This window comes from Aquarana catesbeiana, linkage group LG06 (genome assembly GCF_042186555.1).
Source record: "Aquarana catesbeiana isolate 2022-GZ linkage group LG06, ASM4218655v1, whole genome shotgun sequence".
Taxonomy (NCBI): domain Eukaryota; kingdom Metazoa; phylum Chordata; class Amphibia; order Anura; family Ranidae; genus Aquarana; species Aquarana catesbeiana.
The window spans coordinates 48624104-48639680 of record NC_133329.1 but is presented as its reverse complement, the minus strand read 5'-3'; the positions used below and the strand labels follow the sequence as shown (position 1 = coordinate 48639680).

At 42.8% G+C, this 15577-nt stretch overlaps 1 protein-coding gene across 1 annotated transcript in view; it reads left to right on the top strand.

The window, feature by feature from the left end:
- Window positions 1-15084: 15084 nt before the first annotated feature.
- LOC141148379 (uncharacterized) overlaps window positions 15085-15577 on the top strand; it is a 47949-nt gene continuing 47456 nt past the window's right edge. Inside the window, exons 1-2 of the mRNA XM_073635817.1 lie at window positions 15085-15226; window positions 15301-15420. The gene's annotated coding sequence lies outside the window, so the exon portion shown is untranslated. The remainder of the gene's footprint in view (window positions 15227-15300; window positions 15421-15577) is intronic.

Genomic DNA, 15577 nt, shown 5'->3' with positions numbered 1-15577 from the left:
TATATGTGGAAGGTAACCCTTGTTGCCATGGGGAATCAGAGAATGTAGTTTGCTTCCCATTTGACCATGAGGCTATTCTTACCAAAAACAGATTTGCTATGTAGTAGCTTGTACATCAATGAGATGCCCTTTTGAGGTTTCTTTGTGGGCCCATAGGAAACTCCATAATTTAGGATGGAGAGCTACGAATGGAGATGGCAAGGAGGATAAAAAATGCCTGATGTGTACTAGCGTGAAATATATTGTCCACGGTAGGTGAAAAAGCTGAGTCAATGGGTTTGCCATCAAGCAGGAAATCCTCGACTACTGAATACTGTAGTGTGCCCTGGCACAGGGAGATCTTGAATAAGGGAAGGTAGTATGTTGATAAGGAATCGTACCTTTTAAGCATGCTCAGGGGTGGAGACAGCATGGCATGAATCCCTCCACGCCAAGGTAGATGGTGATGGGTAGGTCGGAAACTGACAACGGTTTCCATAGGTCCATAAATAGCCCATCACTCAACTTGTCCATTTTTGTGAAGTGGCGTTCAATATCAACCCATAGTGGGGTCTCCCAAGTGGAGAACCAGTGTTTTAGTTGGTCTGAGTGCATTGCAGTGTGATGGTCATAAAAATCTACCATCCCTATACCACCAACAGATCTATGCTTAATGAGAATAGAGTGGGGGCACCTAGCTCCTTTACCCTGCCATATGATTTTTTTTAAGAAGAGAAGATAGGGACGCTAAGTAGCGACCAGGTGTGGGAATATGCAGTGTCCTAAAAATATATCAAATTAGGGGGAGAATGAGCATCTTAAAGGCTGCTAGCCTGCCTACCCATGACATCTCCACTTTCGCTAGGTTGTTAAGTTCTTTATCCAACATAGCTAGGAAAGGTTTGTGATTTGCCCCAGCAATAAGGGATGCTCTTTTCAGTCCAGGTATAGGGAAAATGGCCTTGAAGTAATAAGGACCAGGGGCGGGGATAACCAAATTCAGAATGAAGGACTTTTTGTAGTTGACCTTATGATAGGAGACTGTGCTAAATTCAGATAGAATAGCTTCGGCGTGGGGAAGCGATGTATCTGGTTTGGTCAACAATAGAATAATGCCGTCAGTGAACAGGTTTAGGGTGTGTGGCCACCCTGCTAGGGAGAAGCCGGTTATATTTGGATGAGAGCGAATACTTTCTGCTAAGGGTTCAATCATTAAGTTAAAGATCAGTGGAGATAGGGGACAGCCTTGGCAGGTGCCATTAGTGATATTAAATGGTTTGGGCAGAGGACTGGAAGTCTATACTTGGGCAGAGGGAGCTGAATAAAGGGCAAGCATAGCTGTGAGAATCGGACCCTGGAATCCGAATATGTTAAGGACTTGGCGCATGTACCCCCAGTGAACCCAGTTGAATGCCCTCTCCGCATCTATAGAAAGAGGAAGAGAAGGTGTTTGACTGCGCTCTGCATGGTAGATGATATTCAGCAGTCTCCTAGTGGCATCAGAGGGTTGTCTTCACGCTATAAATGCCATTTGGTCAGCTTGTACTAGTTTGGGTATAATATTCGATAGGCGGTGGGCTACCATTTTAGTAAACAGTTTAATATCTGAATTAGGAGGGAGAAAGTTCTAAAGTTTTCTGGGGTATCAGGATGTTTCCCTGACTTAGTAAGAGTCATGTTGTGCGCCCTTAGCACCTCTGAGGGGAAGGCAGCTTTCTTAGCAGCCGCATTATACATGCAGTAAGGTAGAGAACCCATCAGGGCCTGGGGATTTTGCCTTTCGGTAAGGTTTTAAGGACACTGAGTACCTCCTGGTCTGGGAACGTACAGTTGAGGTCTAACAGGTCATAGGGGCTATGGATGGAAGGTGAAGGTGATCCATAAAAGCAGTAATTGCAGATTGCAGTGGCTGAGGGGTATTAGGGTCCACTTCTATATTGTACAATGATGCATAATAATCTGCAAATGCATCTGTAATTTCCTGGGGGTTGTTCATTCTTTTCTTGGTAGTGGAATGAAATAGTTAGAGAATTTTAAATTTAGCACACTGTGCTTTCAGGTGGGATGCTAGAAATTTGTCGGCTTTATTATGCCAGGCTAAATATTTAAGCTTGAGTTGTCACAGTAGTTGGTTATTATTTAAAAGAGTTCACAACTCTAGTCTCAGTTTGGCAAACAAGTCGGCTGTTGCAGAATTGGGGGTGTTTTTATTTTGGGCTTCTAAAGAATAAATGGATGCAAGAATGTTCTGCAACTTGCTAGATCTACATGTAGCGGTGTACTTGCCACTAGTAACAAACATCCACCATATCACCCCGCTGCCAAACTCCCATATATCACTTAAGGGACAATGATCTGTCATTCGCTTTGTTTTGTTTTTGTTTATTGGGGGGTACAACTTGGTTGGGGAAAGGGGTATATGGGATGCCCATAGAACAGATCACAGTACAGATCACAGCACAGCGGTGTAGTGGGTAGCACTCTTGCCTAGCAGTAAAAAGGGTCGCTCGTTCGAATCCCAACCACGACACTATCTGCCTGGAGTTTGCATGTTCTCCCTGTGCCTGCGTGGGTTTCCTCCTGGTATTTCGGTTTCCTCCCACACTCCGAAGACATGCTGGTAGGTTAATTTGCTTATGCCCAAAATTGGCCCTAGTATATGAATGTGAGTTGGGGACCTTGGATTGGGGGCTCATTGAGGGTAGGGACCGATGTGAGTGGGCGATGTATGTGTGCAGCACTGTGTAAATTGACGGCGCTATATGGGTATCTTAAATAATAATATACTAGACACAATGTACAGGGATAGGGAGAATTGTAGACACGCACCCACACTCACTTAGGTTGAACTGGATGGACTGGTGTCTTTATTCGACCTTAATATGTAACTATGTAACTATGTAACTATCACTTTGCCATCATATTTAGAGATTGTATAGATTAGCACATAGTTTGAGCCTGAAGGAATGATGTTTAACAGCTACAGTCCTTTTCCTGCATCACCATGCAGACTACTGCTCCTCCTCTCCGTAACTCCTGCAGACTATTGCTCCCAGGAATTGCTCATTAGTTACTGTGTAAAGAAAAAGGACTTCACCCAAGACCGTGTAAATGTGAAGTTCCCAGAAATCCTCTCCTCCTGCACAAAACTTATGCTGTAGCACATTAATTTCCTGTCACATCTTCTTCTATAAGCAAAAGAACCCACTCTGAATTGTCTCTTATGCTGGCTCTGGTTGCTTGCTGCTACTAGGCCAGAGGTCTGCAGTACCTCTCCCCGGAGGCCTAGTAGTTTAAAAGCATGTTCTGAACGGTGGACTACTGTTCCCAGCCAGCCCAACTTGCAAATCCTGTGCCGTCAGGCCACATCGATTTGACACTACTCCCCAAGTCTCTCCTCTGATCCAGGACTCGCTCATCAATGACAGTGTAATGATGAGGACTTCACTAATTACCGTGTAAAAGTGAAGTTCCCTCACAGACTTCCTGGCACATCCAGCCCTCCACTGTAGTACACCCACCGACCTCTCTGCCCTGAGTCCTTGATGGAGAACTTAACCAGACCGTACGTTCCGACAACTTCACCTGCCCCTCTGCTCCATTAGTTCCTTATCAATGACCGTGTAATGATGAGGACTTTGCCGATGACCATGTAAAGGCAAAGTTCCTTCACAGTTATCCCCGGGCCTCCTCCTGTGATCAGCGCACCCCCCCCTCCTCCACTTCACCCGGCCGACAACTCCTCCCAGTGGCATGTTACCTCAGCTTATATAAGAAGCCCGCCCCCTGCCAATACCAGTTGGGGATTGGTCAGGGCTCCCACATGAGCTGCCACTCCAGTTCCAGGCCCTGCCCCTCTTCCAGAACATTCTCCCTGGAAGCAGGGGAGGCGCCTCAGAACTAGAGCACAGATGGTCACACCCACTGCTACACTAACCACTCCCTTCCCCCCAGATCAAAACAGACATGCCTAGCTTAAAGCATAGGCCTGCCTAAATTTACCTGTGCTGACAGTCTCCCTAGTAAAAAATTGGTAGAGGGTGCTAAATACACTTCTTTTCCTGAGCGCCCAATTGAATTAAAATGTCCCCCATGTACGCCTTATGGGCATTCCATGCAATAAAAGCATCAATGTCAGATGAGCGCCCAATTGAATTAAAATGTCCCCCATGTACGCCTTATGGGCATTCCATGCAATAAAAGCATCAATGTCAGATGTGGGGTTGAGATTACATAGTTAAATAGTAGGTGAGGTTGAAAAAAGACACAAGTCCATCAAGTCCAACCTATGTGTGTGATTATATGTCTGTATTACATTGTATATCCCTGTATGTTGTGGTCATTCAGGTGTTTATCTAACAGTTTTTTGAAACTATCTCTGCCCCTCACTGAGACCACCACCTGTGGAAGGGAATTCCACATCCTTGCCGCTCTTACAGTAAAGAACCCTCTACGTAGTTTAAGGTTAAACCTCTTTTCTTCAAATTTTAATGAGTCACGTGTCTTGTTAAACTCCCTTCCACGAAAAAGTTTTATCTCTATTGTGGGGTCACCAGTACGGTAATTGTAAATTGAAATCATATCCCCTCTCAAGCGTCTCTTCTCCAGAGAGAATAAGTTCAGTGCTTGCAACCTTTCCTCATAACTAATATCCTCAAGACCCTTTATTAGCTTTGGTGCCCTTCTTTGTACTCCATTTCCAGTACATCCTTCCTGTGGACTGGTGCCCAGAAATGGACAGTATACTCCAGGTGCGGCCAGACCAGAGTCTTGTAGAGTGGGGGAATTAGCGCTTTATCCCTGGAGTTAATCCCTTTTTTAATGAATGACAATATTCTGTTTGCTTTGTTAGCAGCAGCATGGCATTGCATGCCATTCCTGAGCCTATCATCTACTAGGACCCCCAGGTCCTTTTCCATCCTAGATTCTCCCAGAGGTTCTCCCCCTAGTGCAGTAGTCATCAACCCTGTCCTCAGGGCCCACTAACAGGCCAGGTTTGCAAGATCACTGAAATACATCACAGCTGATATCATTTGCTGCTCAGTGATTGTAGTATTCTAGTCTGCATCTCCCCAAGGTAATGCATAAAACCTGGCCTGTTAGTGGGCCCTGAGGACAGGGTTGATGACCACTGCCCTAGCGTATAGATTGCATTCATATTTTTGCCACCCAAATGCATTATTTTACATTTTTTACATTAAACCTCATTTGCCATGTAGTTGCCCACCCCATTAATTTGTTCAGATCTTCTTGCAAGGTTTCTACATCCTGCAGAGAAGTTATTGCCCTGCTTAGCTTAGTATCGTCCGCAAATACAGAGACTATTTTCTATAACTATTTACCCCATCCTCCAGGTCGTTTATGAATAAATTAAATAGGATTGGTCCCAGCACAGAACTCTGGGGGACCCCACTACCCACCCCTGACCATTCTGAGTACTCCCCATTTATCAACACCCTCTGAACTTGCCCTTGTAGCCAGTTTTCATTTCATGTACTCACCCTATGGTCCATGCCAACGGACCTTACTTTGTACAGTAAATGTTTATGGGGAACTGTGTCAAATGCTTTTGCAAAATCCAGATACACCACATCTACGGGCCTTCCTTTATCTAGATGGCAACTCACCTCCTCATAGAAGGTTAATAGATTGGTTTGGCAAGAACGATTCTTCATGAATCCATGCTGATTACTGCTAATGATACCGTTTTTATTACTAAAATCTTGTATATAGTCCCTTATCATCCCCTCCAAGAGCTTGCATACAATTGATGTTAGGCTAACTAGTCTGTAATTCCCAGGGATGTATTTTGGGCCCTTTTTAAATATTGGTGCTACATTGGCTTTTCTCCAATCCGCTAGTACCATTCCAGTCAGTAGACTGTCAGTAAAAATTAGGAACAATGGTCTGGCAATTGCTTGACTGAGTTCCCGAAGTACCCTCGGGTGCAAGCCATCTGGTCCCGGTGACTTATTAATGTTAAGTTTCCCAAGTCTAATTCTAATTCTGTCCTCTGTTAGCCATGAGGCTGTATCCTGTGATGTGTCACGTGGATAAACACTGCAGTTTTGGTTAGTGAAGCCCCCCGATTCCCTCGTGAAAACTGAGGAGAAGAATTAATTCAATACCTTCGCCATCTCCCCATCCTTTGTAACCAGATGTCCTTCATCATTTTTATGGGCGAATATGGTCTGTCCTCCCTTTTTTACTGTTTACATACTTAAAGAATTTTTTGGGATTTCTTTTTTGCTCTCCGCTGCTATGTGTCTTTCATGTTCTATCTTAGCCGCCCTAATTGCATCCGTACATTTCTTGTTGCATTCTTTATAATGTCTGCATGCTGATGATGATCCCTCAACCTTGTATTTTTTGAAGGCCTTCTCTTTTGCTTTTATATGCATTTTTACATTGGAGTTAAGCCATCTAGGACTTTTGTTCCCTCTTTTAAATTTATTACCCAATGGGAAGCACTGGCTAATGCCCTTATTTAATATGCACTAAAAGCGAACCCATCTCTCCTCCATGTTCTTTGTTCCTTGGTGCGTCTACTATCTGACCCATGAAATTGTCCTGCAAGACATTTGGAAACTGGCGAGCCTTAGACGGATGCGTGGTTCCCTCCGCCCAGTCCATGTCTAGATAATTAAAATCCCCCATTATTATAACACTTCCCATCATTGCTGCTAATCCAACTTGTGATAGGAGATCTGTCTCCCCCTCCTTCCTCAGGTTAGGTGGCCTATAGCACACTCCCAGTATTATTTTCCCCTTAGCTTCATCCCTTTAGAGCTCTACCCATAAGGATTCCACCTCCTCCTTAGCTCCCTTAGTGATGTCATCTTTCACATTTACTTGTACATTATTCTTGATATATAGACATTCCCCTCCACCTTTTTTACCCTCTCTATTCCTGCGATAAAGGGTATACCCTGGAATGGTTGCCAGCCAATCATGAGAGCTGTTGAACCAGGTCTCTGAATTTCCCACAAAATCCAAATCCTCCTTGTACAACAGTATCTCTAGTTCACCAATCTTGTCCGCCAGGCTCCTGGCATTGGTGAACATGCCACGTAGGTTAGACCGGTCGCATACTATCCTCTTATTGGGTGTTCCGAGATTGCAACTGGGACTTGTTACTATATTTACCATGGATTTATGTGCTTTAGTCAACCTACCACTAATGCCCCCAATACTACCCTCTGGACTATGTTCTGCGCTGACTATCTCTACCTCTGGACCCTCTCCCCCGTCGCCTAGTTTAAAAAACCCTCTAACTTTTTGGCCATCTTTACTACCAGCAGATCTGCACCCTCCTCATTTAAGAGCAACCGGTCCCTTCTATAGTACTGATGACTGACTGAGAAGGTGGAAAAATTATTGGAGATGCTGACGGAGTACACAGTTGGAAGTTGGTTTCCTGAGGATTTTGTTATTGCATCACCTTATACTGGCACGGAGCCATGAGTTTTCCTTTGAGATCCCAAGGGATACCGTGGTGTGGTCCCACCATGTTATGTCTGCTATTTCAGAGGAAATTACTTTTTGCAGGAGCCACTTAACTAGAAAAAAAAACAATGCATAAATAATAGTTATTACTGGGCAAATAGTATGTGTAGTCCTTCTCAGACACATGAAGGCATCTCCAAGCATCATAGATATCCTGAGTGAGCAGGAGAGGGTGCAAGGAAAAGGAGCAAGCTCCCAGCGGAAGAGTTTAGGTGTGGGTCCGCGACCAAGTTCAGATTGCCACATATTCTAAGATCAGGTGTATTAGAGGCACTGTGATCAGGTGTATTAGAGGCACTGTGATCAGGTATATTAGAGGCACTGTGATCAGGTGTATTAGAGGTACTGTGATCAGGTGTATTAGAGGCACTGTGATCAGGTGTATTAGAGGTACTGTGATCAGGTATATTAGAGGCACTGTGATCAGGTATATTAGAAGTACTGTGATCAGGTATATTAGAGGTACTGTGATCAGGTATATTAGAGGTACTGTGATCAGGTATATTAGAGGTACTGTGATCAGGTATATTAGAGGTACTGTGATCAGGTATATTAGAGGTACTGTGATCAGGGAAAAAATTGGATGACTCGCGCTATATAGATTGGTGAATGTGTGACCAGATTCACCACACAAAAAGTACTAAATACAACCAGTGTCAGTGAATGCATAAACCAACTGTGTGGTAATATATCACAATCAGTGCAAACAAATGACAAAAAGTATCAGTGAGTACATAAATCATCTGTGCAATAATATATAGCAATCAGTGCACACAAATCACAGAAATAAAGTCCAAACAAAATAAATATATTGAAGAAACCATTATAAAGGCTAAAAAAATGTCCAAAAAAGAAACCCGAGAAAAAGCGAATTATCAATCACGGGTCCTTCAACCGCATGGAACCTCAGATGTGCAGGACCACCACCAACAGTAAGAGCCTGGCCGCTTACCAGAACCCCATGACCCCCCGTTACAGAGGGTCTAAAAGGGCTTTAAAGATCCTAGTAGTTCGGACTTCCCAGGAGCAGGGATGAAGCAGAGATGGGAATGGAAACTGGAAAAGGGCGTCAGGTGCTGGGATGGAGATGGATGGATCCACAGGAAGGGGGCTCACCCCTCAGCATAGTGGTGTCATCATAGGAGAAAAGAAAGGGAGGGCTCCCATAGTGTAAAATCAGATGGCAATTTATTGTAAAAAAAACGTAAACACTCTCATGTAAGTAAGACAATCAGCATCATCAAATGGAAGAACAAACTGTGGCACCGGCCGGATGACCACAGATAGCTCGTCCTGTTAGATATGCAGCAACAGTGGGAGGTGGCGCGATGATACCGCTCAGCCCTACGCTGCGTTTCGCAAAAAAATGCGTCTTCCAGGGGCACGAGCTGCTCATCGCATCACCTCCCTTAAATAACAAGTAATAAGCCTCACCTTGGAATCCCCCACACCGGACTTCTGCATTAGCCTCGAGCGCACAAGTTGCTAGTGCGCATGTGCAGGAGGGATCTAAGCTTCCTAGAGAGCCTAGAGCGTCCCCGACCTCAGCGCTACCGCGCATGTGCGGCCCCAAACTCAATATGCATCATTCGATGTCACATCGGAGGATAGGATCCGCCCGCTCAAGGAAAAGAACGCCGGATCCCTGTGCGCGTGCGCGTCCCCTGATGTCAGTCTTCACATACAGTAGACAAACGGGCAGCCTTGTATGTGGCACGGGTGGGAGTTGGGTGACAAAAAATCCAATGTATGAAAAAAGGGGATAAAAGAATAAAAAAAATTAAAAACCAACTGATGCAATGTATAAAAAACATCATCTTAAACCAGATCATCAGATTGCTGTCAGTTCAAATCGCTCCCAAAAGGATCATTTACAGCAATCCTTGGTGTTGGCATTTAATTGGTGATAGAACTGAGGAAATATATAAGTACAAAACAAATATAGGATGTAGCAAGTCTATGTAAATACACTTGCTGAATGTGAATAGCAAATGTTAAAACAGTTTAGGCGTGAATGGTGACACGCACAACCTGAACTAAAATTGTGTTGTAAGGGGACATGGACAGATTACAAAGAGCGACCCCTAGTGGCCTTAATGAAAATACACACCCTCAACGCCAGTCTTCTCATATAATAAATGGTCAGACGGCTATGTGGGTGAGCATAAAAACTAGATAAATACGAATACAATAGGTCTAAAAGATACATAAATGAATCATAATCAAATTAATGCAAGTTATGAAGAATGTCTGTAACCACAGATAAGTTGTCAAAGGCGATCACAGCCAAAAATGGTCAATGCTGGCATATAATATGTGATTGCATTGGAGAATGCATATCCCAAAAAAATTGGCATGGCAAAATGTGGGTATGACAAATTAAAACAAACTCCCTAACTTTGGGACTAAAAGATAAATTTAAAATCTATGGGGCCTGAATGGTGACACATACAGGCTCAACCTAGAAATTAGTCTTGAGGGGACATAAAGTTGTAAGTCACTGGCAAAATGACCCCTAGTGGTCATCCTAAAATTCTCATATGTCTTGGAAATGAGATACCTATATTGGTACATGGGAAGAGAAAATATTTTTGAAAAATATAAACTCAATGTGATCAGGTGTATTAGAGGTACTGTGATCAGGTATATTAGAAGCACTATGATCAGGTATATTAGAAGCACTGTGATCAGGTGTATTAGAAGCACTGTGATCAGGTGTATTAGAGGCACTGTGATCAGGTGTATTAGAAGCACTGTGATCAGGTATATTAGAAGCACTGTGATCAGGTATATTAGAAGTACTGTGATCAGGTGTATTAGAGGCACTGTGATCAGGTATATTAGAAGCACTGTGATCAGGTGTATTAGAGGCACTGTGATCAGGTATATTAGAGGCACTGTGATCAGGTGTATTAGAGGCACTGTGATCAGGTATATTAGAGGCACTGTGATCAGGTGTATTAGAGGCACTGTGATCAGGTGTATTAGAGGCACTGTGATCAGGTATATTAGAGGCACTGTGATCAGGTGTATTAGAAGCACTGTGATCAGGTATATTAGAGGCACTGTGATCAGGTGTATTAGAGGCACTGTGATCAGGTATATTAGAAGCACTGTGATCAGGTGTATTAGAGGCACTGTGATCAGGTGTATTAGAGGTACTGTGATCAGGTGTATTAGAGGCACTGTGATCAGGTGTATTAGAAGCACTGTGATCAGGTATATTAGAGGCACTGTGATCAGGTGTATTAGAAGCACTGTGATCAGGTATATTAGAGGCACTGTGATCAGGTGTATTAGAAGCACTGTGATCAGGTATATTAGAGGCACTGTGATCAGGTGTATTAGAAGCACTGTGATCAGGTATATTAGAGGCACTGTGATCAGGTATATTAGAAGCACTGTGATCAGGTATATTAGAAGTACTGTGATCAGGTGTATTAGAGGCACTGTGATCAGGTATATTAGAAGCACTGTGATCAGGTGTATTAGAGGCACTGTGATCAGGTATATTAGAGGCACTGTGATCAGGTGTATTAGAGGCACTGTGATCAGGTATATTAGAAGCACTGTGATCAGGTGTATTAGAGGCACTGTGATCAGGTATATTAGAGGCACTGTGATCAGGTGTATTAGAGGCACTGTGATCAGGTATATTAGAGGCACTGTGATCAGGTGTATTAGAGGCACTGTGATCAGGTGTATTAGAGGCACTGTGATCAGGTATATTAGAGGCACTGTGATCAGGTGTATTAGAAGCACTGTGATCAGGTATATTAGAGGCACTGTGATCAGGTGTATTAGAGGCACTGTGATCAGGTATATTAGAAGCACTGTGATCAGGTGTATTAGAGGTACTGTGATCAGGTGTATTAGAGGCACTGTGATCAGGTGTATTAGAGGTACTGTGATCAGGTGTATTAGAGGCACTGTGATCAGGTGTATTAGAGGCACTGTGATCAGGTATATTAGAGGCACTGTGATCAGGTGTATTAGAGGCACTGTGATCAGGTATATTAGAGGCACTGTGATCAGGTGTATTAGAAGCACTGTGATCAGGTATATTAAAGGCACTGTGATCAGGTGTATTAGAGGCACTGTGATCAGGTATATTAGAGGCACTGTGATCAGGTGTATTAGGGGCACTGTGATCAGGTGTATTAGAAGCACTGTGATCAGGTGTATTAGAAGTACTGTGATCAGGTGTATTAGATGTACTGTGATCAGGTGTATTAGAGGCACTGTGATCAGGTATATTAGAGGCACTGTGATCAGGTGTATTAGAAGCACTGTGATCAGGTGTATTAGAGGTACTGTGATCAGGTGTATTAGGGGCACTGTGATCAGGTATATTAGAGGCACTGTGATCAGGTATATTAGAGGCACTGTGATCAGGTGTATTAGAGGTACTGTGATCAGGTGTATTAGGGGCACTGTGATCAGGTGTATTGGGGCACTGTGATCAGGTGTATTAGAAGCACTGTGATCAGGTGTATTAGAAGTACTGTGATCAGGTGTATTAGATGTACTGTGATCAGGTGTATTAGAGGCACTGTGATCAGGTATATTAGAGGCACTGTGATCAGGTGTATTAGAAGCACTGTGATCAGGTGTATTAGAAGCACTGTGATCAGGTATATTAGAGGCACTGTGATCAGGTGTATTAGAGGCACTGTGATCAGGTATATTAGAGGCACTGTGATCAGGTGTATTAGAGGCACTGTGATCAGGTATATTAGAGGCACTGTGATCAGGTGTATTAGGGGCACTGTGATCAGGTGTATTAGAAGCACTGTGATCAGGTGTATTAGAAGCACTGTGATCAGGTGTATTAGAGGCACTGTGATCAGGTGTATTAGAGGCACTGTGATCAGGTGTATTAGAAGCACTGTGTTCAGGTATATTAGAGGCACTGTGATCAGGTATATTAGAGGCACTGTGATCAGGTGTATTAGGGGCACTGTGATCAGGTGTATTAGAAGTACTGTGATCAGGTATATTAGAAGCACTGTGATCAGGTGTATTAGAAGTACTGTGATCAGGTGTATTAGAGGCACTGTGATCAGGTGTATTAGAAGCACTGTGATCAGGTGTATTAGAAGTACTGTGATCAGGTGTATTAGGGGCACTGTGATCAGGTGTATTAGAGGCACTGTGATCAGGTGTATTAGAGGCACTGTGATCAGGTGTATTAGAGGCACTGTGATCAGGTGTATTAGAGGCACTGTGATCAGGTGTATTAGAGGCACTGTGATCAGGTGTATAAGGACTATAGCCACTAGCAGTAATCATTGTGCTCTGCCGGTCGGTCAGGCCCCCTGCTGGCAGAATACAATAGCTCCATGGGAGACATTCCCCCATCAATACTGTGTTGCGATTTTGTTTCCTTCCCCCCATGTCATCTATGGCCTGCTATAAACAAGGTATTTCATGAACAGCTCAGGTGGAATAAATATGTTTTGGCCCCGAGTCTAAAAAAGCCTCATAGAACATTAATTGCTATTTTAAACTGCTAAAGGCTATCATAAGCAGAACCCCGATAACCTGAGACCTGTCAAGGGGCCTCATCATACACGACTAATTGGAGGCCATAAATTCAATTAACAGGCGTCACTCAATCCAGACCTACTAATGGATCTTAGAAGGCCTCGTATGGGACACACATTCACAGTCTAGGATCTGATTTATGTAGAGTTGATCTTTCATAAAGTTTTCATAACGCTGGCTATGTTTCAGATATGATTAGAAAACATGTATATGATATGGGGTGCAGAAGTAACGATCAATTTCAGACTAAACACGCCTCTATTATGAGGTGCAAGAGGCAGATTCGGCACGTTCCGTCTCCTAGGCATCTGATAAATGTCATTTTTACATTTATTTAAAAGATAAATTCCATTCTGTACAATAATATACTGGTTACTAGACTATAATCTGTGAGCATATAAAAATAGTGACCGATCGCCTTTACCAGAAGCATCAGCCAAGAGACTTATTTCTTAGAAACAGGAAGTGGCTGCAAAAAGGATGCGGGAGATCAGCAACAAAGAGTGAACAAAGCTGAAAACAATAATTCAAAGTAGAACTATAGGCAAAACTTTTTTTTTATTCATTTTGTATAGAGTAAGAGATGGTTATATCCCCTGTCAGATTTTTTTTTTTCTCCCTTTCTCCGCCCTTGCGGAGATTTCCCTTCACTTCCTGTCCCATAGCCAAACAGAAAGTGAGAGGAAATCCCTTCAAATTATGGGAATTCCTTGGGGACCCCCCCAGGTCACCAGAACTCGTGTCCCCACTGGAAGATTTCCCCTCTATTACTTTTCTGGGGACAACCCAAAAATGTGGGATTTTCTTTTACTTTCACTTTCAATGATAACAGTAAACAGGACAATAGAGAGGGGGAATGGGGGCACAGACAGCAATAAAAACTGACAGGGGTTCTAATCCTTCTCTACCGTATCCAAAACTAAAAAAAAGTTTTGACTTTAGTTATATTTCCATTTATTTTAAAAAAATGTACACTTGTTTTTGATACACAGTGTTTTAGCAAATGAAATGCCATGTAACCACGTGCCTTGTGCCCCAGGGTGGCTCTCCTGCACAAGATCATAAATATATATACAGTATGTGATTCTGCACCTCTGCCTGCAGGGGGCGTGCATGCGCTGCCGGCAAGCCGCTTCTGCTGTGATTACTCAATCTGGTAAAAATCAAAAGGAAAAACACACAGAACAAAGACCTGCCTATGTAAACAAGGCAGATCACCGTTCTGATTGAGGTGGAAGGGATGGATTTTGTTTTATATGCAAAGCAGGGGAAAAAAATCCATCTCTTCTCTTAGTAAAGCACCTAACACAGTATACCTAAACACAGGGTAGGCACACATTTAACCCTTTGATCACCCTAGATGTTTCACCCCTTCCCAGCCAGTGTCATTAGTACAGTGACAGTGCATAGTTTTAGCACTGATCACCGTATTAGTGTCACTGGTTCCCACAAAATGTCAAAAGTGATCCCGTTATATGTCACTGATCGCCGCTATTACTAGTATTAAAAAAAAAAAAATCCATAAATATATATCATAGTTTATAGACGCTTTAATGTTCGGGCAAACCGATCAATATACGCTTATTGGGATTTTTTCTACCAAAAAATATAGCAGAATACATATTGGCCTAAATTTATGAAGATTAAAAAAAAAAAAAAAATGATTGGATGTGTATTATGGCAGAAAGTAAAAAAATATTATTTCTTTTTTCAAAATTGTCGCACTTTTTTTGTTTATAGCACAAAAAAAATTAAATCACAGAGGTGATCAACTACTACCAAAAAAAAGCTCTTTGTGGGAAAAAAAAATGACATAAAGTTTATTCGTGTACAGCGTCGCACGACCACGCAATTGTCAGTTGAAGTAACGCAGTGCCGTATCGCAAAAAAATGGCCTGGTCATGAAGGGAGGTAAACCTTCGAGAGGTCAAGTCTTTAATTACTGTGTTTACATCTCCTTTTATATTATTATCAGTGGCCCATACAGTAATACATGGAAGTTTAGAACCCACGTTACTGAATATAGGTGATTACACAATCATGACTCGTTCCGTCTGCTCTCCTTTTGGCTGCATTACAACAGAGTTTTAAGTCCTGCGGGGATGAGCAGGAAATCGAAACTATCAACAGAGTAATTATACACTCCTTGTATGAGAAGTGAAAGTAATTGTACAGAAGCCGCTCTCAGAGGAAGGTTAGTACACAGTCTGCTTTCCATAACTAGAATTTAAAATGTATGAAAAGACAAAAATATTTTTTTTTCGACAGAGTAGAAGGATTGAAGGTTTTACTGATTGTATCCTCACTGGAGAGACTCCACTTCTCTATTTGTCTTGGTGACCATTGTGGATGAGATACATGATGTCTGAGTTATCTCCAGAAGAAGAGGTGAGGGGAAATCTCCAATAACTAAACATGTTCTGGTGACAACAGTCTAAGAGGGGATACCTCATGGGAGGGACCTTCTCTTACTTCCTGTGGGGGGGTCCCTGGAACAGAATATAAAGGGATACAGATAGAAAATATTTAGTGGCAGGGGTCTTAA